We start from the raw sequence: 25066 nt of genomic DNA on the forward strand, positions 1-25066 counted from the left end.
CTACTATCCAATTTGTCTCCCACTGTCTGCTTCACGTAAGCAGGACATCCCCATATTCTCAAATAAGAATATTTGGGAACCTTTCCCATCCATATCTCATATGGTGTTTTATCCACTGCCTTCGTATGGACATTATTCAACAACATTGCCGCAGTTTCAAGCGCAAAGCCCCAAAACGATCTAGGCAATTCAGTGAATCCCATCATAGATCGAACCATGTCCATCAAAGTTCGATTTCGACGTTCAGAATCACCATTCAATTGTGGTGTTCCTGGTGGAGTCCACTGTGAGAGAATCCCATTCTCTTTAAGATAGTCCAAAAATTCAGTACTCAAGTATTCTCCACCTCGATCAGATCTGAGTGTTTTAATACTTTTACCCAATTGTTTCTCTACTTCACATCTGAATTCTTTGAACTTTTCAAATGCTTCAGACTTGTATTTCATCAAATACACATACCCATACCTCGAAAAATCATCAGTAAAGGTAATGAAGTAGGACTGCCCATATTTAGTGCTAACATTTAGTGGTCCACATACGTCTGTGTGGATCAAATCCAAAAGACCATGTGCACGTTCTACATTCCCATTAAAGGAAGTCTTGGTCATTTTTCCCTTCAGACAAGATTCACAAGTAGGTAGAGAGTTTATATCTGACATGTCGAACATGCCCTCTCCCACTAGTTTGTGCATCCTTCTTTGAGAAATATGACCTAGTCTAGCATGCCATATATGTGCTGGGTTTTGACTATCTTGTTTTCTTTTATTTGTTGTTATTGTTTGGACATTGTTTAATGGAATATCTTTTAATTTTAAGTTATAGATATCGTTTTGTAATTCACCAGTTCCAATCAAACATTCATTCTTATATATATTGCAAACACCTTTTGCAAAAACACAAGAATAACCATCTCTATCAAGCATAGAAATAGAAATAATGTTTTTAACCAAATCAGGAACATACAAAATATCTCTCAAAAGCAACTTAAAATCATTGTTTAATATTAAAATAATATCTCCTTTGGCCTTGGCAGCAACCCTTGCTCCATTTCCAAGTCTTAGAAAGGTCTCACCTTCTCTAAGTTTCTTGCTTCTTGTCATCACCTGCAAATCATTGCATAGATGAGAACCACATCCGATATCCAATACCCAAGAAGAAGAATTCATTGAGATATTAATTTCAATATAAAACATACCATGGCCAGAACGCTTCTGGGCAAGATATTCAGTGCAATTACGCCTACAATGTCCAGGCTTGTTGCAGTGGAAACAGACTTGTTCTGATTTATTTGGCCTTTTGGGCCCTTGAGCAGGTTTCTTGTATGGCTTCTTATTAGGCTTGTTCTTAACTGCAGGGGCAGAACGCTTCTTTCCCTTGTTTTGGGATCCCTTTTTCGTCCCAGACGACGAGCCCAAAAGCAAAACAGGCTTTTTTTTTCTTGATTGTGGCCTCATAATTAACAAGCATATTGACCAACTCTTCAAGGGTGGCCTCTATCTTGTTTATATTAAAATTAACCACAAATCCGTCGAACAAGGAAGGTAAAGACAACAAGAGAATATCAGTCGAGAGCTCATGAGGCATAACCACATCGAGTCCCACTAATTTCTCAACTAACCCAATCATCCTAACACCATGCTCATGGACCGAAGCCCCTTCTCGCAAGCATGTAGTCATGAGTTCTTTCACAGTTGCGTGTCTTTCTGATCGAGTTTTAACACCGTATAACTCTTTCAGATGAAAGTGAATGTCAGCAGCATTCGCAGCATCCTCGAACCGCCTTTGCAGTTCATTCGACATAGAAGCCAGGATGTAACTCTTAGCTTGGAGATCATGGTCCCACCATTTCTCAAGCTTGGCTAACTCAGTCTCACTGATGTTAGGAGATGCTTCCTTCGGTGGCTTCTTTTCAAGCACATACGCAATCCTCTCAGAGTTTAGAACAATCTTTAGATTTCTTAGCCAGTCTTGATAATTAGGTCCGGTTAGCTTGTTTTGTTCAAGAATAGCAGAAAGTGGATTGCGTGTCGACATCTTAAACATACTGAAATTGAAAACAGATAATCGTTACTAATTATTTTAAAATAATTATAAGATATAAAATATGGACTTTGATTTTATAAATTTCCTCCCACTATTTTGACATTTTCACCACCCTCTGATGAAAAACGGGAAATCGTATTTCCTTAGTGAGCATGTAGAGTCCAATCTAGACAACTATGATCCCGAATAATATCAGCCAATCATAATTTCTAAAAGGTAGAGCCCAATTGCATCCTCATGCAACCTCTACGTGTTTCGTCTCACTCTTGATAAGGACCCAATAATATGACGTCGTTTATCTTCGAGTGTCAAGCCGACCCATCAATGTTGAATCGTAGTAGACGGTCGCCATGAGTTCCCTCAATAATATGAGCCGAAGTCATGGGAGTTCCACCCAATTCACATCACCTATGTCAGTGGAAGTCACAGCTTTCCGGCGTCCAGGTCTCCCCAATAATATGAGCCAGACACTGACCGCGGGTAGCATTTAACATGCAACCACCGTTGATGGAAGACAAGAATAAATTAAACTCTTTTAATTTTTACTTTTATGGCTTGATATAAATTTTGAATCATATTCAAAATGAGGGATTTTAATTTTGAAATTGTCTCATCATTTTATTTAAAATCGCGTGCCATGAGTTTGTATGTTTGCCGGATTCATGCAACTATATTATCGAATAATATACATACATGCATATTACTATATATCGCATATATCATAATATGACAATTAAATAAGGATGATCGATTGCCAATACTATTTGATCCATGCGAGCCAAGCATGGATCAAGGTCCAAATCCTAGTTAAATGCAGGGATGCAAATGCAACTTATTACATAAGTTTCCAATATTTTACATGTCGCATCTTGATCATCGGGTCCACCATCTTCCAATCTTGATCTCTCACTATTACAAATATTTACATTTGAATAGCCATGGCACATAAGGGATACATATCAAGGGTGGGAACGAGCCATAAACCAGACTCACTTTAATTTTATCAAATAAAATTATACAAGTTGAGACATGAAAAATATCCTAACATACACCTAGCACATTGGTCATGGCTCTCAATCATCCTTCATGCATATAATATCACATATTATATAATTCATCAATTTCATGTATCTTGTAATTTTATCACTAACCGCCACAATTATTAAATGAATTAACAAATTAAATAAAATCCTTTATTTAATTTCTAATTAATTCAATAATAATTGATTTTCTTGTAAAACTCCTTTTACTATAAATAATTAAAATCACATTCTAATTATTTATTTCATAAAAAAAATATTTTATAAAATCGCATCGGATCCGAAACTCTTTTCGAAAAATATGTATATGTGTAAGGTTGCCCGAAACATTTTTCAGACTCACCCCTACACCTACTGACCGAACACTGCCCGAATTAAATTCGGACAGTCAGCCCAATTGCTGTTTCGGCAATCATGTTTTGCATTTAATGCAAAGCATGATTACTATTATTATATTATATATATATATATCTATATATGTTTATATATACATGTCGTAATGCATATATATACACATATCTATATATATAATAATATATATAATAACAATAAATATATATCTATATATGTATATATATCGTAATAAATATATACACATATCTATACATATATAAGATAATAATAATATATATCCTGTTGAAAAATATATTATTATTATGTTGAATATTGAATATTGAATGTTGAATATTGAGTTGTAAAATGTGGAAAATTAGTGTGTGATGATGTAGATGATGATGTTTTAATTTTTGGACTAATCTCAAATGTGGATCTATAAATAGGTCTTCATTTGTGATGAAAAATACAATTGAAGTTGAGAGAAAAATATTATAAAGTGTAGAGTTGATATATTTTGAGTTTTGGAATATTTACTTTTTACCGTAAATTTTTACTTTTTCACAACACGTTATCAGCACGATCGCTCGAAGGTTCTCTATATTTTCCGACGATCCAAAATACAAGAAGAAGTCAAAAATATTCAACAAGTAAGAATAATTATTTTATTGTTTATTGTGTATATATTTAATATATATTATCATGTTATAAAAAAAAAATTAGTTTTTAAAAACTTGTTATAAATCCTGGGAGGATGTTAAGACGACATCCCACACTCCCGGTAAGGGATACGACAAGTATAAAAGCCTCTAAGGTTTTTAAACAATAACGTGATATGATATATGTATATATACTAACTATATCAATATATAATTTCATGTTATTATATAAGAGGTTGTCTAGGACACTGACCTTATAATAACGTGATATGATATATATTTTATTGCGTATATTTAATTATGATTATCATTATACGCATCACATGATTATCACGAATTTTTATTCAACACATAATCATTTTTTTCTTACCCTCAACGGTCACAAACGGTCATAAACGGCTAGTTTTTTGCCTATAAATATGTTCACTCAAACTCATTTTCAATCACACCAAAATTCATTCTTCATCTCAAAACATTCTCCTCGGTTTTTTTCGAAAAAAGAAGATGGAGTTTTTGGCTTTTCTAAGGATATTTTTCATAACGACTATGATCATCATGTTCACGAGTTTTGTACTCACCAGCGATTTTCCACCACCTATTTTTTCTCTATTTGTATACGCACTTGTAATCTTCGTTTATCCATTATTTTGTATTGTCATATTAATGGAAATTAACTAATAAAATGTATTGTTATTTTTCTAGTACCACCATGTCAAATTTGGCAAAGATTGAATTCGTTGCGCTCGATATCACTGGAAAGAATTATATGCCATGGACTCTCGATGTAGAAATGCATTTTGAGTCATTGGGTCTAAGTGATACCATCAAAGAAATTAATATATCAACCTCACAAGATAAAGCAAAGGCAATGATTTTCTTACGCCGACATCTTGATGAAGGGTTGAAATGTGAGTATCTCACAGAAAAAGACCCAATGATTTTATGGAAAGGGTTAAAAGAAAGATTTGAGCATATAAGGGAAGTGATACTTCCGACCGCCCGTGATGAATGGAATTCGTTGAGAATCCAAGACTTTAAAAAAGTCAGTGAATATAATTCTGCAATGTATCGAATAGTCTCACAATTAAAATTCTGTGGACTTGAAGTCACAGAGATGGAAATGCTTGAGAAAACATTTTCCACTTTTCACGCATCAAATATAACTCTACAGCAACAATATAGAGTGCGTGGTTTTATGAGATATTCCGAACTCATTGCATGTCTTCTTGTGGCGGAAAAGAACAACGAATTGTTAATAAGAAATCATCAATCCCGACCCACTGGATCAACGGCATTTCCTGAAGCAAATGTCGTAATGAAAAATGAAAATCAAAATCAAAGGCATAGACCAGATTTTGGTCGTGGACGAGGTCGAGGACGTGGGCGTGGACGTGGACGTGGACGTAAAAATGATCGCGGTCGTGGTCGCGGCCGTGGATATGAAAATAATAGAGATAGTTACTTCAATAACTCATCTCAAAAGAACGTCGCGAACCACCCACCAAAAAGGCAGCATGAAAACCCGAGTGAAAATGAAAATCACTCAAAAAGATCTGAGAGTGTTTGTTATAGATGTGGCACTCCAGGACATTGGTCACATATTTGTCGAACCCCTGAGCATCTATGTAAGCTTTATAAAGAATCGACAAAAGGAAAAGGAAAAGAGACCAATTTTGTTGAAAATAGTGACCATTTAATTGGCTCAACTAGTTTCAATGCTGCAGATTTTTTGAATGATTTCGAAGACATTGATTAAAAGATTGGTGGGACTATATTGTAACAAATTTGTATTTTTAATGCATTCTTGTATTATAAAGCATGTTATATTTTGCATTTGTATTGTACTTAATTTTTCTTTATTGCATTTTTTGTGAAGTTTGATATGGAAAATGCTATGAGCAAACATGGAAATAATATCATGGAAATTTGCATACCAGATAGTGGTACAACACACACTATTCTGCGAGATGAAAGATATTTCTTGGAAATAAAACCAACAAAAACAATGGTGAATACCATATCAGGTCCTGTAGACTTGATTGAAGGTTGTGGAAAAGCACATTTTTTGTTACCTAATGGTACAAAATTTCTGATAAATGATGCTTTATATTCACCACAATCGAAAAGAAATTTGTTGAGTTTTAATGACATATACTCTCATGGGTATGATACTGAGACGATAACTGATGGAAATCAGAAATATATGTGTCTTACCACATATAAATCAGGAAAGAAATATGTGGTTGAAAAATTATCAATGCTCCCTACTGGATTGCATTATACACATATAAGGCCAATCGAATCAAATATGGTGGTTAATAGTTCTTCAATATTAACAAATTGGCATGATCGATTGGGACATCCTGGTTCAATAATGATGCGAAGAATTATTGAAAATACGCATGGTCATCCATTGAAAGACCAGAAGATCTTTCAGAATAATAAGTTTCAATGTAAAGCATGTTCTCTTGGAAAACTTATTATAAGACCATCACCAGCTAAAATCCAAACAGAATCACCCATATTTCTTGAACGCATTCAGGGTGATATTTGTGGGCCAATTCATCCACCATGTGGACCATTTCGATATTTTATGGTATTGATCGATGCTTCTAGCAGATGGTCACATGTATGCTTATTGTCAACTCGGAATGTGGCATTTGCAAGATTAATGGCTCAAATAATAAAATTGCGGAATCAATTTCCAGATTATACAATCAAGAAAATAAGACTTGATAATGCTGGAGAATTTACATCCCAGACTTTCAATGATTATTGTATGTCAATGGGAATCACTGTTGAACATCCTGTAGCTCATGTTCATACGCAAAATGGATTAGCTGAATCATTGATTAAACGTCTACAACTGATTGCTAGACCAATGATTATGAAAACAAAACTCCCTATTTCTATATGGGGACATGCAATTTTGCATGCTGCGGCATTAATTCGCATCAGACCAAGTGCATATCATAAATTCTCCCCATTGCAACTTGCATTTGGTAAAGAACCAAATATCTCTCATCTGAGAATTTTTGGATGTATGGTGTATGTGCCTATTGCACCACCTCAACGATCAAAAATGGGTCCTCAAAGAAAAATCGGTATTTATATCGGTTATGATAGTCCATCAATCATTAGATATCTTGAGCCTCAGACAGGCGATGTGTTTACAGCACGCTTTGCTGATTGTCATTTTAATGAAGAAATCTTCCCAGTGTTAGGGGAGAAAAGAAACACATCGAAAAAGAAATCACATGGTATGTACCATCATTGTTACATTTGGATCCAAGGACCAAACAATGTGAGAAAGATGTACAGCAAATTGTGCACATGCAAAGAATTGCAAATCAAATGCCAGATGCATTTGCAGACACAAAAGGGGTAACAAAATCATATATACATGCTGTAAATGCCCCTGCTCGAATTGAAATTCCAAAGAAACAAATTGAAGACACTCATGATGTCATAAAACGCTTGAAGCGTGGAAGACCAGTCGGTTCCAAGGATAAAAATCCTCGGAAAAGAAAAGGCATAGAGAAACACGACGATCATAAAATAGAAAATGGTGTTCCAGAAGAATCACCTGATGATGAAAATATTCTGTCAGAACCACAAACTGACGAGAATCGTGAAATCTCTATCAATTATATTAATACTGGAAAAATATGGAACCGAAAAGACATAGAAGATATTGATGAGATATTTTCTTATAATGTGGCTTGTGACATCGTAAATGAAAATGAGAATCATGAACCAAAATCTTTTGGTGAATGTAAAACTCGTCATGATTGGGTCAAATGGAAAGATGCCATCCAGGTTGAATTGGATTCGCTGAATAAACGTAATGTTTTTGGACCTATAGTCCTCACACCTGAAGGTGTAAAACCTGTTGGATACAAATGGGTTTTTATTCGAAAGCGAAATGAGAAAAATGAAATAGTCAGATATAAAGCTAGACTTGTTGCACAAGGTTTTTCTCAAAGGCCTGGAATTGATTATGAAGAAACGTATTCTCCTGTTATGGATGCAATTACGTTTCGATATTTGATTAGTTTGGCAGTGTCTGAAAATTTGGAAATGTGTCTTATGGATGTTGTTACAGCTTACTTATACGGATCACTTGATAGTGATATATACATGAAAATCCCTGAAGGATTTAAGATGCCTGAAGCACAAAGTTCAAAACCCAGAGAATTTTATTCTGTAAAATTGCAAAGATCATTATATGGGTTAAAGCAATCCGGCCGAATGTGGTATAATCGGCTAAGTGAGCACTTGATGAAAAAGGGATATGTAAATGATCCAATATGCCCTTGTGTTTTCATCAAGAAAACAACATCCGGATGTGTAATTATTGCTGTATATGTTGATGATTTAAACATCATTGGAACGAATAAAGAAATTCAAGAAGTTATGATGTACTTGAAGGAAGAATTCGAAATGAAGGATCTTGGAAAAACCAAGTATTGTCTGGGTTTGCAAATCGAACAAAAACAATGTGGAATTTTTGTTCACCAGGCAAATTATACAGAAAAGATCCTTAAACGTTTTAATATGGATAAATCAAATCCATTAAGTACTCCAATGGTTGTAAGATCATTAAACATAGAAAAGGATCCATTCCGTCCATGTGGAGATGATGAAGTTATTCTTGGTCCAGAAGTACCATATCTAAGTGCCATTGGTGCCCTTATGTATCTTGCAAATTGCACTAGACCTGATATATCTTTTGCTGTAAATTTATTGGCAAGATTCAGTTCATATCCAACAAAGAGGCACTGGAACGGAATTAAACATATATTCCGTTATCTACGAGGAACGACAGATTTGGGACTTTTGTACTCAAAAGACACCAATCAAAGTATCATTGGTTATGCTGATGCTGGATACTTATCTGATCCACATAAGGCACGTTCCCAAACCGGATATGTATTTACTCGTGGAGGCACCGCAATTTCTTGGCGTTCACAGAAACAAACACTCGTAACAACTTCATCAAATCACGCCGAGATTATTGCATTACATGAAGCAAGTCGTGAATGTGTATGGTTAAAGTCAATGACCAAACATATTCAAATATCGTGTGGATTGACAGTAGAAAAGAAGCCTGTAACACTATATGAAGATAATGCTGCATGTATTGCTCAAATGAAAGAAGGATACATCAAAAGTGACAGAACCAAACATATCCCCCCAAAATTCTTTACCTACACTCAAGAGCTTGAGAAGAATAAAGATATTGATATCTGTTACATTCAATCAAATGAGAACTCATCAGATCTCTTCACAAAGGCTCTTCCCACGACGATATTCAGAAAGCATATATACAACATTGGGATGCGCAATCTACGGAATATGTGAAGAATCACTCATGTTAACATGAGGGGGAGTTTACGTGGCTGCACTCTTTTTCCCTTACTATGGTTTTTATCCCACTGGGTTTTTCCTAGTAAGGTTTTTAACGAGGCAGTATAAAACACGTAATGAATACAATCATCATATCACGGTCATCATCACAAGGGGAAGTGTTGAAAAATATATTATTATTATGTTGAATATTGAATATTGAATGTTGAATATTGAGTTGTAAAATGTGGAAAATTAGTGTGTGATGATGTAGATGATGATGTTTTAATTTTTGGACTAATCTCAAATGTGGATCTATAAATAGGTCTTCATTTGTGATAAAAAATACAATTGAAGTTGAGAGAAAAATATTATAAAGTGTAGAGTTGATATATTTTGAGTTTTGGAATATTTACTTTTTACCGTAAATTTTTACTTTTTCACAACATATCCATATATATATTATTATAATATATATCTATATACGTACATATATATATATCGTAATATATATATACATACATATATCTATATATTTTATAATATATATCTATATACGTACATATATATATATCGTAATATATATATACATACATATATCTATATATATATATTTTAAATTCTATAAAATAAATTTTATGGTGTAGCGATTTTGAAATATTTTCTTATGCGGTTAGAAATTAAAAATACTCAACATGAAATAAACCATACGATATAGAGAACCTGACTTTGATACCACTGTTGGATCTCGGATCTCTATCGTGCCCAAAACGCAGCGGAAGTTTAAATTTAATTTTGACGTTCAAAATTTTCTCGGACACTCGTATGGTTTAAATAAATGTACGTAGGGAGTTAAGAGATTTATACCTATCAATCTTAAAAGATTGACGATGGCTCCAACTATTTCGAAAATAGCTCTTGTTGTAAATCCCTACGAACAATCAACTGGATTTTTCCTCCTTTCTTCAAATCAGGTCCACGACCGGATTTCCTGTTCCTCTTCTAATTCGCACTTAAAAGAAGAAGAAATTTAACGAAGAAAAAACAAAAGAAAGACGACTGGAGAAGAGAGCTTGCAGAGAGCTTCGAGCAGAGAGATAAAAAACTTTTCTGTGCATCTAATGCACTGCTTCTCTCCATTTTTCAATCCCTTCAATCAATTGATTGAAGGGAATAAATGAGTTGTCGGCAATAATAGCCGACAACTCATTTAAACTTTTTTTTTTATATTATAATATATATATATATATATATATATATATATATATAATATATAAATATATTATTATAAATATAAGGTCCCACAATCATAAATATATATATTATATATATCCATATATATATATATATATCGTATATATATATATATATATATATCTATATATATATGCATTTATATATATATTGAGTGAGTCCTTAAATCCGAGTCCAACTCGGAAAAAATTAATTAAACCCTTTTAATTAATTTTGCTCTCAAAATTTCTATAAGCTTTTATAAACCATTTATAAAGCTTATCTATCGATCCAATCAAATTTTTTTCATCATAAATTCAACTCTTTGAATTTATTATCTCAACGGGAACAGGAAAACCAGTACTTGTGTAACCCTCAATGGTTCAGGGATACAGCTAGCTGTGGGTCCAGGCTTACCCTTATTAGCCTCATTCTATGCATCAACTCCTTGATCATAAAATGTCAGAACTCATTTCTGATTTAACCCATCGAATCATGGTAAGAGCGTTAAGTAGCACCGCCCCATGATTCCCTAGGTATCACTGATAGTACCTGCAAGAACCAGTCGATTATGGTTAACGTACAGTACAGTCCCTTCATCTCATATATCCCGATCAAAACTGCAACCATTGGTTCATCGAGGGTTGCACGTGAATTTTGATAACAATGTGATGTCTTTGAGAATACATAGTGGCATCGCATGTGTAACTTGGTAAACACTTTACTCTACTACACATCTTACACTCTGGCCAGAGATTCCATGCACTATTATCTTATTTTATCACATAGGATATCCACACCCGTAGGTGAGCGGTGAATCCCCGACTACAATGCATTGGCTCCTACATGTGTCGCAACTATACCCAACCTCGCCACCTGATGACCCTCATGGAGTCGGTAAACGAGTCAAAGTAAAGTCCTAGCATGTAGAGCCTCAGTGTTGTCCCGGGTCGTAAGGACTAATGGTGTACAACCATAACCACGGACTTATCCACTCGATGAATGATAACCACTTGGGAAGTCCGAGGGAGGGTAGTTCAGTGAACTCATCGTATGAGCACCAATCTGTATGATTGAACATCTCTATGTCCATACCAATGAAACGTGGTACACATCATCACAGATTCTAGTCTCGAACTCGAGCGATCCTTATCCTTATTTCGGACGGCTCAATCGACTAGGAACTTGATTTAGAATATACAGTAATTAATAATATGTGTTTCATGATTGCCATCACATGTACAACCTCATATCTTACTATAGTATATTCAAGGTCTTTATCTATGCAACTTGCATGGGTATACAGATAAAGAAAATGCCAGATAAAATATTAATTATATTAAAATAAAGATTGTTATTACACTTGAGTCAATAAAATCCCTGACCAACATTTGGCTTGCAGGGCATCTACTCTAACAATTTTAGCTTGTGTTTTTTCAAGATCACTAAGACTTAAATTCCTTAAACACCAAAGCTGAATTCTCAACAACATGTGATTGATTATTAATATAATCGTATACTTATTATAACAAATAAATACAGTCTTAAAGATTGACTTAGGCATTTGAAAGAGCTTTTAGAAATTCTTAGTTTTTGCTTAACAAAATTTTCAAATTTTTGTTAAGAAAAATCTGAGAAGTGCTTCCTAAAAGCTTTCCCAAATACTACTTTAATCTATTAATTTCAACTTCTCGTGAGTTATTTTAACTATATAATATGTATCTTATATCATTATATCGATATTCTAAAATACATATTTTAAACTTATTTTATATATTATATAAAAATTAAATATATATATATATATTTATATCTGTTTCGAAATTTACTAATACATATTTTTAACATACAATTATATTATCTAACTTAATTATTTTAATTTAGCACTTAAAATAACTATCAATAAATCTTATCAATAGCATCGGTCTTTACAAATACTGCGAGCAGGAAAAAAAAATTGAGCTAAAATAATTAAGAAGAAAACTCAATTTGCATAGTTCTTTTCTTAAACAATAAAGGAAAAGAAAATACAATGGTTTAACAAAAGTGTTGTCATAGTCTGCATAAAAAATAGAAAAACACAACGATTAAAAATATTGTTTTAGTAGAGTTCTAAAATATCACTCAACATAATAGTTCCAATGATCACATATTAAACATCATATTTTTAACAAGAGGGATTCATAGTATTAAGTTTTATAATCTGTTGAATCCGATATTTTGGTGATAACAAACAACAACTCATTGTATAGGAATGTGCTGCCAACCATTGTATTTCAGGAATCTACTACAACTTCTACCGGAAGCTTGTCAACCGCCTTTGCTCTCGACCGGCTGAAGTCACAAGCCTATCGACTGGCTATCAAAACCAGCAGAGGATAAATCTATCTACCGGAAGCTTGTCAACCGCCTTTATCTCTCGACCGGTTGAAGTCACAAGCTTATCGACTGGTTATTCAAACCAGCAGAGGACAAATATCTCTACCGGTAGAATGCCAACTGCCTATCTAGATATCTCGAGACAAGTACCTGTGACAAGATGTTCTTTGCAGGATCTTTTATTAAAAGCAGAACCGGCGTTTCAGAAGATTTGTTGACTCCTGCAAATCAAGACAACAGGTTGTACCAAAATGGCAAAAACACAGAATGACTGCAGATAAAGCATTCGACCGTTTATTCCAGTTTTGGACCCTGGAAGTTGTCTGCAGTGTACGATCCTCATGCAGAATCATCAATGCATTTATGAGCATTAAATGTGCATTCAATGCAGCATCAGAACGTTCAAAATAAAGACGTTGATGATTGACCTATATAAAGGGAAGATTGCTCAAAAAGAAAAGATATACAACGTGAACAACAACAAGTGATACGAGACAACGAAGAGAGACAAGCAACTCAGAAAAATTTCAATCACTTGAATAATATCAGAAGTCCTCATCTGATATACTTGAGCACACTTACAAGATCATTCATCTGCTGCTCAAATAAACCCTCGCCTACAGTTCACACATCTGATCGTCAAGGATCATCCTAGGGTTTTCAAGCCTCTCGACCGCTCTGCAGTCTGAGAAGCTCAACTCAACTATACTCAGTGTTGAAGAGACTTGAAGCTGCTCTGAAAGCTTCCACCAGTCTGATAAGAACTGAGAATCTTATCTGTGTAAATCTAGGAGTTTCGGATTAGGCATTGGATAAGTCCTAAGTCTGAAGTGGGTGTATTACAAGACGTTGTAATAACCAAAGTCTTCTAGTGAATTCCTTCCTAAGTGGAAGAAGGGGAGACGTAGAAGGATTAAGCCTTCGAACTTCCATAAAATCGTGCTTTAGCATTTACTGCCATTTATCTTACATCCTGCTCATACATTGCATTATAAACTTTGCATCACTAAAACCTCTGAACTATTTCCGCACTATTTAAGTTGTTCAAAACGTTTTAGAAGTTGAGAAAACTGATTAAGTGAACTAAACCTCACTTGATCATTTTAAAGAAGAAGAAGAAAAGTTTCAGAGTGTATTCACCCCCCCCTCTACCCTCTGAACCGATCCCAACAAGTGGTATCAGAGCGGGTTCCTTTCTCAACTGCTGATCTGAAGTTGTCAAATCATGACTTCTTTCAACAGAATTCCTATGTTTTCTAAAGAAGAGTATGATGATTGGAAAATTCGCATGCAGGCACATCTTGCAGCACAGGATGATGACATGCTATATGTCATAACAGACGGTCCTATCAAAATTATGAAGGTCAACCCAGCTCTAGCCGATGGTGCAGGACAAATGATTGAGAAACCAAGAGCTGAGTGGACCACTGAGGACAAAAAGAAGGCCAATCTTGACAATGTGGCCCGGGACATCCTATACAAAACACTGGACAAGAATATGTTCAGCAAAATCAAGTCATGTTCCACAGCAAAGGAGATTTGGGAGAAGCTCACTCAGCTGTGTGAAGGGAATGACCAGACAAAGGAAAACAAGCTCACTCTGGCCATTCAAAAATATGACAACGCCAAAATGAAGCCAGGGGAAACCATGGCTGAATTTGATGAACGGTTCAGTAGTATCATCTGTGATCTTATAGCTTTAGGTAAAACTTATACTAACCGTGAAATTGCTGTGAAGGTTATGAGAGCTCTGCCCAAAGAATGGGAGATCAAGACAGTGGCCATGAGAGAGTCAAAAGACTTGAGCAAGGTTGAACTGCATGATCTCTTTGCAGATCTCAAAGCCTACGAGTTCGAGCTCAACATGAGAACAGAAGATGAACCATCTACATCTCAACCAACCAAGGCCTTAACCTCAACCGTGATACGTCCACCGGTCGAGGAACCTCCAAAGAGATCAGCTGAGCAAATCAGCAATGAAGCCATGACACTCTTTGTCAAGAAATTTGGTAAATTTATGCGTAAAAACAATTCTAAATTTAAAAATTATCATAAATCGGACCATACAAACGATGGTCCTACTTGTTTTAACTGTGGAAAGCCAGGCCACTTCATTGCAGACTGCACCAAGCCTAAGAACAATGATCAGAAGCAATTCTCCGAAAGAAGAAGGGGTAAGGAGGATAAAAGGACGTTTAGAAAAGGAAGAGACCAAAGGGTTCTAGTAGCAGACGAAAGCAAAAACAAGTGGGCTGAGTCTGACTCTGACAACTCCAATACCGGAAGCTCTTCAGATGACAGCGATGATGAAAAAGTGGAATGCCTTATGGCCGACATCGAAGAAGAAGCTGAGGAGGTATTTGACTTTGGCTCACCTGAATTTACTCACAATGATTTAGTTACTGCTTTACACGAAATGGCTAATGAATACAAAGCATTATCCAAGGAGTTCGAGGAAGTAAAGGCAGAAAGAGCTGACCTAAAAGATAAGTCAAGCAAATCAAGCTGCATGCAGCAAAAAGAGCTTGATGGTCTTAAGGTCAAGCTAAGTCTGCTGGCTACTGAGAACGACACCTTGAAAAGAGTATTCCAAGCTACCTTGATTGAGAATAAAAAACTACTTGAAACCATTAAGGCTTGGAATAAATCTTCGGTAACCATTGACAAGATTCAAGAAATCCAAAGACCGGTACATGATAAAACCGGTCTAGGGTTTGGAACAAATGAACAGTCTATGGAATCCTGTATTCAGTCAAGCCTGGACAAAGGCAATCTTAACAAAATAAGATTTGTCAGGTCGAGCACGATATATGAACACGATAAGTGCAGCTTTGACAAAAATCAGAAAGTATCGAACGAACGAAGCTCTAAGCATAGAGGGCTGGGATATGTGGATCCCCAGACCTCTAATCAAAGAGGAACTTGGATCAAACCAAAACCTAATGAAAGAAGAAAGGGAAACCAATCTAATTTCAAAAGGCCATGGAATGAGTCTAACTACTCTAAGAAAAGATGGTCAAAGGAGAAGCCTTACCAGTACTTTAATTGCAGGCCAGTTCAAAAGAGGTACAGGCTAACTGATGAAAATAAAAAAGGCAAGCAGCACACAGCAACCTCACAAGCACACACATTTACTGCCTATCGACCGCACAGATTTCTGGACACACACACGGGCAAACCTGTAAGGGTGTTCCAGGTGTGGGTCCCGAAAGGGCTAATCCGACCTGGACCCTACTAGATATGGGTACCAAAAGTTCTTCACTCTTTGCAGGTACTAAAAGTCCAAACGGGCGAGAAAACCACTTCTATCAAGGACACTACTTGGTATTTAGATAGCGGTTGCTCACGACACATGACAGGGAATCCAGAACTTCTAACAGAAGTGGTGTTGTGCAAAGGACCAAAGATCAGCTTTGGAGACAACTCCAAAGGTAAAACCGTGGGTAAGGGTAAGATCATCCATGGTAACATCATTATTAAAGATGTGTTACTTGTTGACAAACTATGCTATAATTTGATAAGTATTAGTCAACTATGTGACAATGATCATTCGGTCGAGTTTCACAAACACACTTGCCTCATAAAAAATGACAAAGGTGAGACTCTTATGACCGGTGTACGAGACCTAAACACCTACAAGGTAAACTGGTCTTGCTCACATAGTTCTTCACCTACTTGTCTTACTGCTCATCATGATAAACATTGGTTGTGGCATAAGCGGTTAAATCATCTAAATTTTAAGTCCATTTTTAACTTGAGGAAGCATGATTTGGTTTCTGGTCTGCCCGAAGGAGATTTTATAAAAGACAAAGTTTGTCCTGCTTGTCAACTAGGAAAGCAGGTGAGAGCAACTTTTAAAAATAAAGGGTGTATGTCTTCTTCCAAATGTTTAGACTTACTTCACATGGACCTATTTGGTCCTATACCAGTAAGAAGCATAGGGGGAATGAGATATGCTCTTGTTGTTATAGATGACTTTTCTCGATTTACTTGGGTCATCTTTCTCTCTTCAAAAGATCAAACTGCACCTCACCTGATTAAGCTTTTTAAACGCTTGCAAAATGAACAATCTACTGTGATAGATAGAATCAGGAGTGATAGAGGGACTGAATTTTTAAACACCACTCTTATGACTTATCTAGATGATCAGGGAATCAAGCATGAGTTGTCAGCTGCTAGATCCCCACAGCAAAATGGGGTGGCTGAAAGAAGGAACCGTACTTTAAAAGAAGCAGCCAGAACTATGATTGCTGATTCAAATGTTTCTCAAAGACTTTGGGCAGAAGCAGTTAACACAGCTTGCTATACTCAAAACAGATCTATGATTAATAAACGATTTAACAAAACTCCATATGAGATCTGGAATGGCACAAAACCTGATATTTCTTATTTCAAAATTTTTGGGTGCAAATGCTTTATCCACAACAATGGCAAAAACCATTTGACAGCCTTCGATGCCAAAGCAGACGAAGGAACTTTTATTGGTTACTCAGCCGTTAGCAGAGCTTATCGAGTGTTCAATCAAAGATCACTAACGGTCGAGGAAACCATTCATGTTGTTTTTGATGAATCTACTCTATGTACAGAACAAACTCAAGGGAGCATAAATGATCTGAGTCACAGACTGGAAAACACAAATCTACAGGAAGAGAGTGACAGTGATCTATATCCTCCAAAGAAGGATGATCCAGTTCCCTCTACCGGGTGTGATCAAACAAGGCCAGAAGTGGATCCACCGGTTGATAACAATCCTCCAGCCAATGATGATCCAGTAAACGAGGACGTTCATCAACCAATTGATGACAACCCTTTAGGGAATTATTTTAGGTGGAACAAAGATCATCCACCTGGGTTGGTCATAGGTGACCCTTCTGCTCCTCGAAAAACACGTGGTCAAATGATTAATGAATTCTTGCATGCCGCTTTCATATCTCAGGTAGAGCCCAAGAAAATAGATGAAGCTCTATCAGATGCCAGCTGGATTGAAGCTATGCAAGAAGAGTTGAATCAATTCACCCGCAACAATGTTTGGCATCTAGTTCCTCGACCGAAAAATCAAAATGTGATTGGAACTAGATGGGTGTTTCGTAACAAGCTCGATGAACATGGCACTGTTGTGCGTAACAAAGCTCGACTTGTTGCTCAAGGATTCAGACAAGAAGAAGGCATAGACTTTGAGGAATCTTTCGCGCCAGTTGCAAGACTAGAAGCAATCCGCATCTTTCTTGCTTATGCAGCCTTCAAGAATTTTAAAGTTTATCAAATGGATGTGAAGTCTGCATTCCTCAATGGTCTACTTCAAGAAGAGGTGTACGTTGAACAACCACCAGGTTTTGTCAATCCTACTCATCCTCAATATATCTATAAACTTGACAAAGCTCTCTATGGATTAAAACAAGCACCGCGTGCTTGGTATGACACTTTGCTAAAATTTTTACTGGAACATGATTTCCAAATTGGAACGGTCGATAAGACCCTGTTTAAATTTGTAAAAGGTGATCATGTGTTACTAGTACAAATTTATGTTGATGACATTATATTTGGGTCAACTAACCCCAAGTTGTGCTCAAAGTTCTCTAAACTGATGAAGGAGAAGTTTGAAATGAGCATGATGGGCGAGCTAAACTTCTTTCTTGGACTTCAAGTAAAGCAACTTGAAACTGGAATATTCATCAATCAGTCCAAGTATGCCAAGGAATTGGTAAAGAAGTTTGGAATGGAACAATGCTCAACTGTATCTACCCCCATGAGTACATCAATTAAGCTTGATAAAGATGAAGGGGGAATTCCGGTCGAGGTAACCATGTATCGAGGCCTTATTGGTTCACTGCTCTATTTGACTGCCAGTCGACCGGATATCATGTATTCAGTTTGTTTATGTGCTAGATTTCAAGCCGCACCTAAGCAATCTCATTTCATTGCTACCAAACGAATACTTAAATATATTAAAGGAACTACTAATGTGGGTCTTTGGTATCCCAAAGATTCAAATCTTAATCTTATTGGCTATTCAGATGCAGATTATGCAGGTTGTAGAATTGATCGCAAAAGTACAAGTGGCACATGTCAATTCCTTGGAGATAGACTAATTTCGTGGTCAAGTAAGAAGCAGACATCAATTGCTACCTCGACCGCCGAAGCAGAATACCTTGCTGCTGGCAGCTGTTGTGCTCAAATACTCTGGATTCAACAGCAGCTTAATGATTATGGGATTCGGTCGAGTGAAGCTCCAATCTACTGTGACAATACAAGTGCCATAGCCATCACTCACAATCCAGTGATGCACTCTCGGACAAAGCACATTGATGTCAGGCATCACTTTATCCGAGATCATGTCTTAAAGAAGGAAATCAGGCTGGAATACATCTCTACCGATCAGCAAGCAGCAGACATATTCACCAAGCCTCTACCGGACGCTAAGTTTTCATATTTTCGAAATATTCTTGGCTTAGTAGATTTAAGTTAGTATGCATGTGTTTAGGGGGAATGATTGTCAATATGACATTAATAGATTAGCTGTTACGATTGCCATAAATATTGGCATATCATCCGCCTTTAACTAGTCTCTGACAGGCTTCGTACTAGCAGCTTGGTGCTTTGAACCAAATGACATTAATTGAGGCGCCGTGATTATGCACTTCAAAACTTTTTGAATTTCAAAAATACTTTTCATGACGTCACCCTATGGCCCATAGGTTCCTATATATACTTCTTTACACTCGTATATCAATCTTTCACCTTTGCTAAAAGCTTTCATATTGTATTAAACGCTCCATCGAATTACTCTCAAGCTCTTGCTTACTCTTTGCTCGAGTTCTTATCTACAGATATCATGTCGATCCAGAAGACTTGCCTTGCCATCAACTTTGATTCCGTTGTTAAGGCAAACAACGCAGGAATAACTGAGGTCTTCACCATGCTTGAAGCCTCTGGACTAAAGAAATTTCTGGAATGCAGCGCCATCTGCGATTTGCCTATTTTGAAGGAGTTCTTCGCAACCGCTCAAATCGAGCATGGGACTATCAAATGCTTGATTAAGACAGAGGTCTACTCCTTCAATCAGAAGTTCTTCGCCAGCACATTTGATCTGCCCTCCAGGGGTTTGACAAAATGCACGGATCTTCCAGATGGTAACTGCTCTTATTGGTTGAAGGAGTTCTCAACTACTGATGCTCCGATCAAACTGCCGGCCCAGAAGACATCTCTCAAAGCTCCATTCAGACTACTGACTAATATCGTGGCCAAGAATCTTCTGGCCAAGGCTGGATCTTACGACAAGGTGACGCTGGAGAAATTTCAATACATGGCTTGTATTGCCTCCAAGATCAACATAAACTGGTCAGACATTCTGTTCAATATTCTATGTGAAATGATCAGGGGCAAAGGGCAATCCGAGGGATTTGCTTTGCAAATCTGCCACATCTTGGGCGTCCTTGGAGTGGACTTTTCCAAGACTGAGCCTCTGCATCCCACCAAATGGCTCAACAAGTCTACGATTCTCAAATTCCTGAACAAGAAAGAGACTGCGGTCGACACCTTGCCCTCAACCGCAAAGGTTATTGCTATCCCTCAACCGCTTTCAACGGTTTCGGTCGTGGCCAAACCAGTCCATACCAAAAAGTCTGCCAAGCGTCAACTGATCATCGAATCTGACTCTGAAGATGAATCACGTGAGAATGTTCCACTGATTCAAGCCTTCAGCAAGTCATCCCCTTCGGTCTCCAAAGCAGCTGTGTCATCCACGCCTGCAGGCGAGAAGAAGAGGCAGCACAAGAAGCTAAAGTCTCTTTCTGGACTTGCTCCTACCCTGCCAACGGTCGAGACTACCACCGTTGTTGCTTCTACTGCTCCTCGTCCTACAAAAGGTGTGATAATCCGGGAAGGTGCCTCATCAGCTCCTGAGGTCACTCTAGCTGATCCCAAAGACAAAGGGAAAGGTGTGATGATATACACACCCAAGGCTCAACCAGCAGCTACGATAGAACTCAATATGATCATCTCTCACGTGCTCCGTACTGTCAAGCGTCATCTACAACGTTTTGACAGATGGCATCACTCCCGCACTCACTTGACACTCGCTCAAATATTTCCTAAATGGAAATCTCTAAACGTCATTGAGCAGAAGATGCTTCTATTTGCTGATACTGAAGACATCGTGGAGGCTCTGGGAAGAAGACATCTCATAGACTTGAAGCTTCGAGGAAGCCTGCTATCACTGCTAATTAATGAGCGTGTCAAGAATTTCAAATCCAAGAGTCCTACCGCTGCCGATGACTTTGTGATTTTGACTGGACTACAGGATAGTCTACGTCAAATCACTCAACTACTTCAGCACTTCCAAGCTCTCAACAATGTCAAAACACCAGCTTCAGCAGCCTGTTTACAAGCTTATGTGCTGGAAGCACAAGTGATGATGAAAACCTTTCTCACTCAAGATCAGGGTGAAGAAGACGTCTATGCTCTCCCTTCTTCAGATGGGATTTTGACCGATCTCATCACTGCTGACCTCTTTCAATCATATGCTCTAAGATCGAATGTGGCAGCATCTTCATCGGTCGACCCCTCCTCAACCGCAGTCCAAGCAGTTACTCAACCGGAAGCAGTTGTGATTGCTCACTCCTCTCCCGTGACGACCGCTCACACTTCTCCCGGTCATTCACAAGATGTTTTAGAAGTGGTTGCACAAGAGATACCTGTCACCTCTGTGACAGAGGCTTCTTGCAGTAGTGAAGCAACAGTGCCCCCAACGGAGATATCAAGCACTATTGTATCACCTGCATCTCCAGAACAGCAAGTGACTGATGCTGATCCAGCACTTCAACCGTCTCCATCTACTGAAAAGTTTATGGAAGATCTCATTATGGATGAACCAAGTGCTGATCCTGGTACTCCACCAACCATATTGGCTGCAGTCGAAACTATTACATCTCCAACTGTACCATTATTGGAAGGTCCATCGGGCAGCTCTCCAGCAAATTCACCCGCACCACATCATCGTGAGTCTAGCCCGGTTTCACCAAGAAATGACCCAGAAGGGCAAATGCTTCAGACTGATGATTCTTTAATTGAAGCCATGGCCGCAGCTCTAGATCATACCTTGATAAATCGGCTTCATGAGCTCATGCAAACGGTTAGGTCCTTCTCTCAAGACATAACAAACTCATCCTTATCGGTCGATAATTCACGCCAGACGATGATTCGGCATTTCGAGACCGTGTCTCGAGACCTTGCTCGTCTGTCCACAGAGATCACTAATCATCATCGCACTCAAATCAACACGCTCTCTACCGTCTCCGAACAAGTTATCCGATCCGAAAATCGCCTTCATAAGCAGTTGAATGATCGGATGGACACTATGCAAGCCACTCTACTTGCTCAAATCGATGCAAAAATAGACACTATGCAAGCCTGCATTGGCACTCAACTCACTGAGGTCATCCTTCGGCTCAACCAAGGTGATGCCAAAAAGGGGGAAGAAGAGCAACGTAGAGCAGCAGAGGCAAGAAGACGTGAAGAAGAGTCCAGAAGAAAAGAAGAAGCCGACAGAAGAAGAAGAGAAGGCGATAGGTCAGGAGGAGCCAGTTGGTTCAAAAGATGAACAACTTATCTCTTTTTTACTTATCGCAGCCGCATCTTATTTTTTTTCTGTAGGTGTAATAAAAATGCTTATTGTACTTAATGAAATTCATTCTCTCAATGAAGTTCATTTTAATGCTTTCATATTGTTCTTGGAGCACTTAAGTTTTGTCATCACCAAAAAGGGGGAAATTGTTGAATCCGATATTTTGGTGATAACAAACAACAACTCATTGTATAGGAATGTGCTGCCAACCATTGTATTTCAGGAATCTACTACAACTTCTACCGGAAGCTTGTCAACCGCCTTTGCTCTCGACCGGCTGAAGTCACAAGCCTATCGACTGGCTATCAAAACCAGCAGAGGATAAATCTATCTACCGGAAGCTTGTCAACCGCCTTTATCTCTCGACCGGTTGAAGTCACAAGCTTATCGACTGGTTATTCAAACCAGCAGAGGACAAATATCTCTACCAGTAGAATGCCAACTGCCTATCTAGATATCTCGAGACAAGTACCTGTGACAAGATGTTCTTTGCAGGATCTTTTATTAAAAGCAGAACCGGCGTTTCAGAAGATTTGTTGACTCCTGCAAATCAAGACAACAGGTTGTACCAAAATGGCAAAAACACAGAATGACTGCAGATAAAGCATTCGACCGTTTATTCCAGTTTTGGACCCTGGAAGTTGTCTGCAGTGTACGATCCTCATGCAGAATCATCAATGCATTTATGAGCATTAAATGTGCATTCAATGCAGCATCAGAACGTTCAAAATAAAGACGTTGATGATTGACCTATATAAAGGGAAGATTGCTCAAAAAGAAAAGATATACAACGTGAACAACAACAAGTGATACGAGACAACGAAGAGAGACAAGCAACTCAGAAAAATTTCAATCACTTGAATAATATCAGAAGTCCTCATCTGATATACTTGAGCACACTTACAAGATCATTCATCTGCTGCTCAAATAAACCCTCGCCTACAGTTCACACATCTGATCGTCAAGGATCATCCTAGGGTTTTCAAGCCTCTCGACCGCTCTGCAGTCTGAGAAGCTCAACTCAACTATACTCAGTGTTGAAGAGACTTGAAGCTGCTCTGAAAGCTTCCACCAGTCTGATAAGAACTGAGAATCTTATCTGTGTAAATCTAGGAGTTTCGGATTAGGCATTGGATAAGTCCTAAGTCTGAAGTGGGTGTATTACAAGACGTTGTAATAACCAAAGTCTTCTAGTGAATTCCTTCCTAAGTGGAAGAAGGGGAGACGTAGAAGGATTAAGCCTTCGAACTTCCATAAAATCGTGCTTTAGCATTTACTGCCATTTATCTTACATCCTGCTCATACATTGCATTATAAACTTTGCATCACTAAAACCTCTGAACTATTTCCGCACTATTTAAGTTGTTCAAAACGTTTTAGAAGTTGAGAAAACTGATTAAGTGAACTAAACCTCACTTGATCATTTTAAAGAAGAAGAAGAAAAGTTTCAGAGTGTATTCACCCCCCCCTCTACCCTCTGAACCGATCCCAACATAATCGTATTAAAATTAAGTTTTAGAATTTATTTGATCATTGATAAACTTAATTTTATTACCTACACATATAAAATGAATTATTATTTCATAAATTCTCTTAATGATTTTATTACAAATTATATATAATGATTTAATTATTTTTTTAAAATATATCGACGCGATAATGTGTTTTAAAATTTATATCATAATCTTTCCATCTCAATTATATAAACCTAGTTTTTTCTTCACACAGATAAAAAAAATTTACTGAAAAACAATGTATAAAAGCTTCTTATTTTATTCATGTTTAATGTATGAAAAAATGTTCTCATATTTTTCATAACTATAGACATGTATTAATGATGTAAACAAAATTACTAAATACATATAAATTATAGAGTTTTGATATGATGAGCACCCAACATGAAGAAAATGAAGCTAATGTTCTTTTTCATTTCATTAGACTCTATTTTGTTAATATCATCCGAAATATATGATAATCATAAAATATAAAACAAAATAATTATTAATATTAAATTTTAAGATATTTTGTGTTTTATCTCAAAATAAAATTTGCGTAAAACAAAATTAAATTTTAAGCTTTTATTATTAAAAATTTGAGTTATATATATATATATAGAGTTTTGCTATCCTGCCCACCCACCGTGCCCACATAATGTGCCACCATGAGGTGGCACTCAACTATTGGACGCACAATTCATCACATCCAATAGCTGAGTGCCACCTCATGGTGGGCACATTAGGTGGACACGGTGAGTGGGCAGGATAGCAAAATTGTATATATATATATATATATATATGATTGTTCTCCTGCTGATGTAACATTCACTTATTGGATGTAAAGAATCTCACGTCAACGATACACATATAAGTGCACATGATAGGTGATCACCATATCAAAACTCATAAATT

At 37.0% G+C, this 25066-nt stretch overlaps 1 long non-coding RNA gene across 1 annotated transcript; it reads right to left on the reverse strand.

Moving 5' to 3' along the window:
* Positions 1-972: 972 nt before the first annotated feature.
* Positions 973-10527, reverse strand: LOC140890580 (uncharacterized). Its single transcript, XR_012152217.1, has 3 exons — positions 10292-10527; positions 1196-2952; positions 973-1103 (listed from the first exon to the last, which is right to left on the reverse strand). It is a non-coding gene; the product is annotated as an uncharacterized lncRNA (long non-coding RNA).
* Positions 10528-25066: the final 14539 nt, after the last annotated feature.

Source organism: Henckelia pumila, chromosome 3 (assembly GCF_033568475.1).
Source record: "Henckelia pumila isolate YLH828 chromosome 3, ASM3356847v2, whole genome shotgun sequence".
In the NCBI taxonomy this organism is placed as follows: domain Eukaryota; kingdom Viridiplantae; phylum Streptophyta; class Magnoliopsida; order Lamiales; family Gesneriaceae; genus Henckelia; species Henckelia pumila.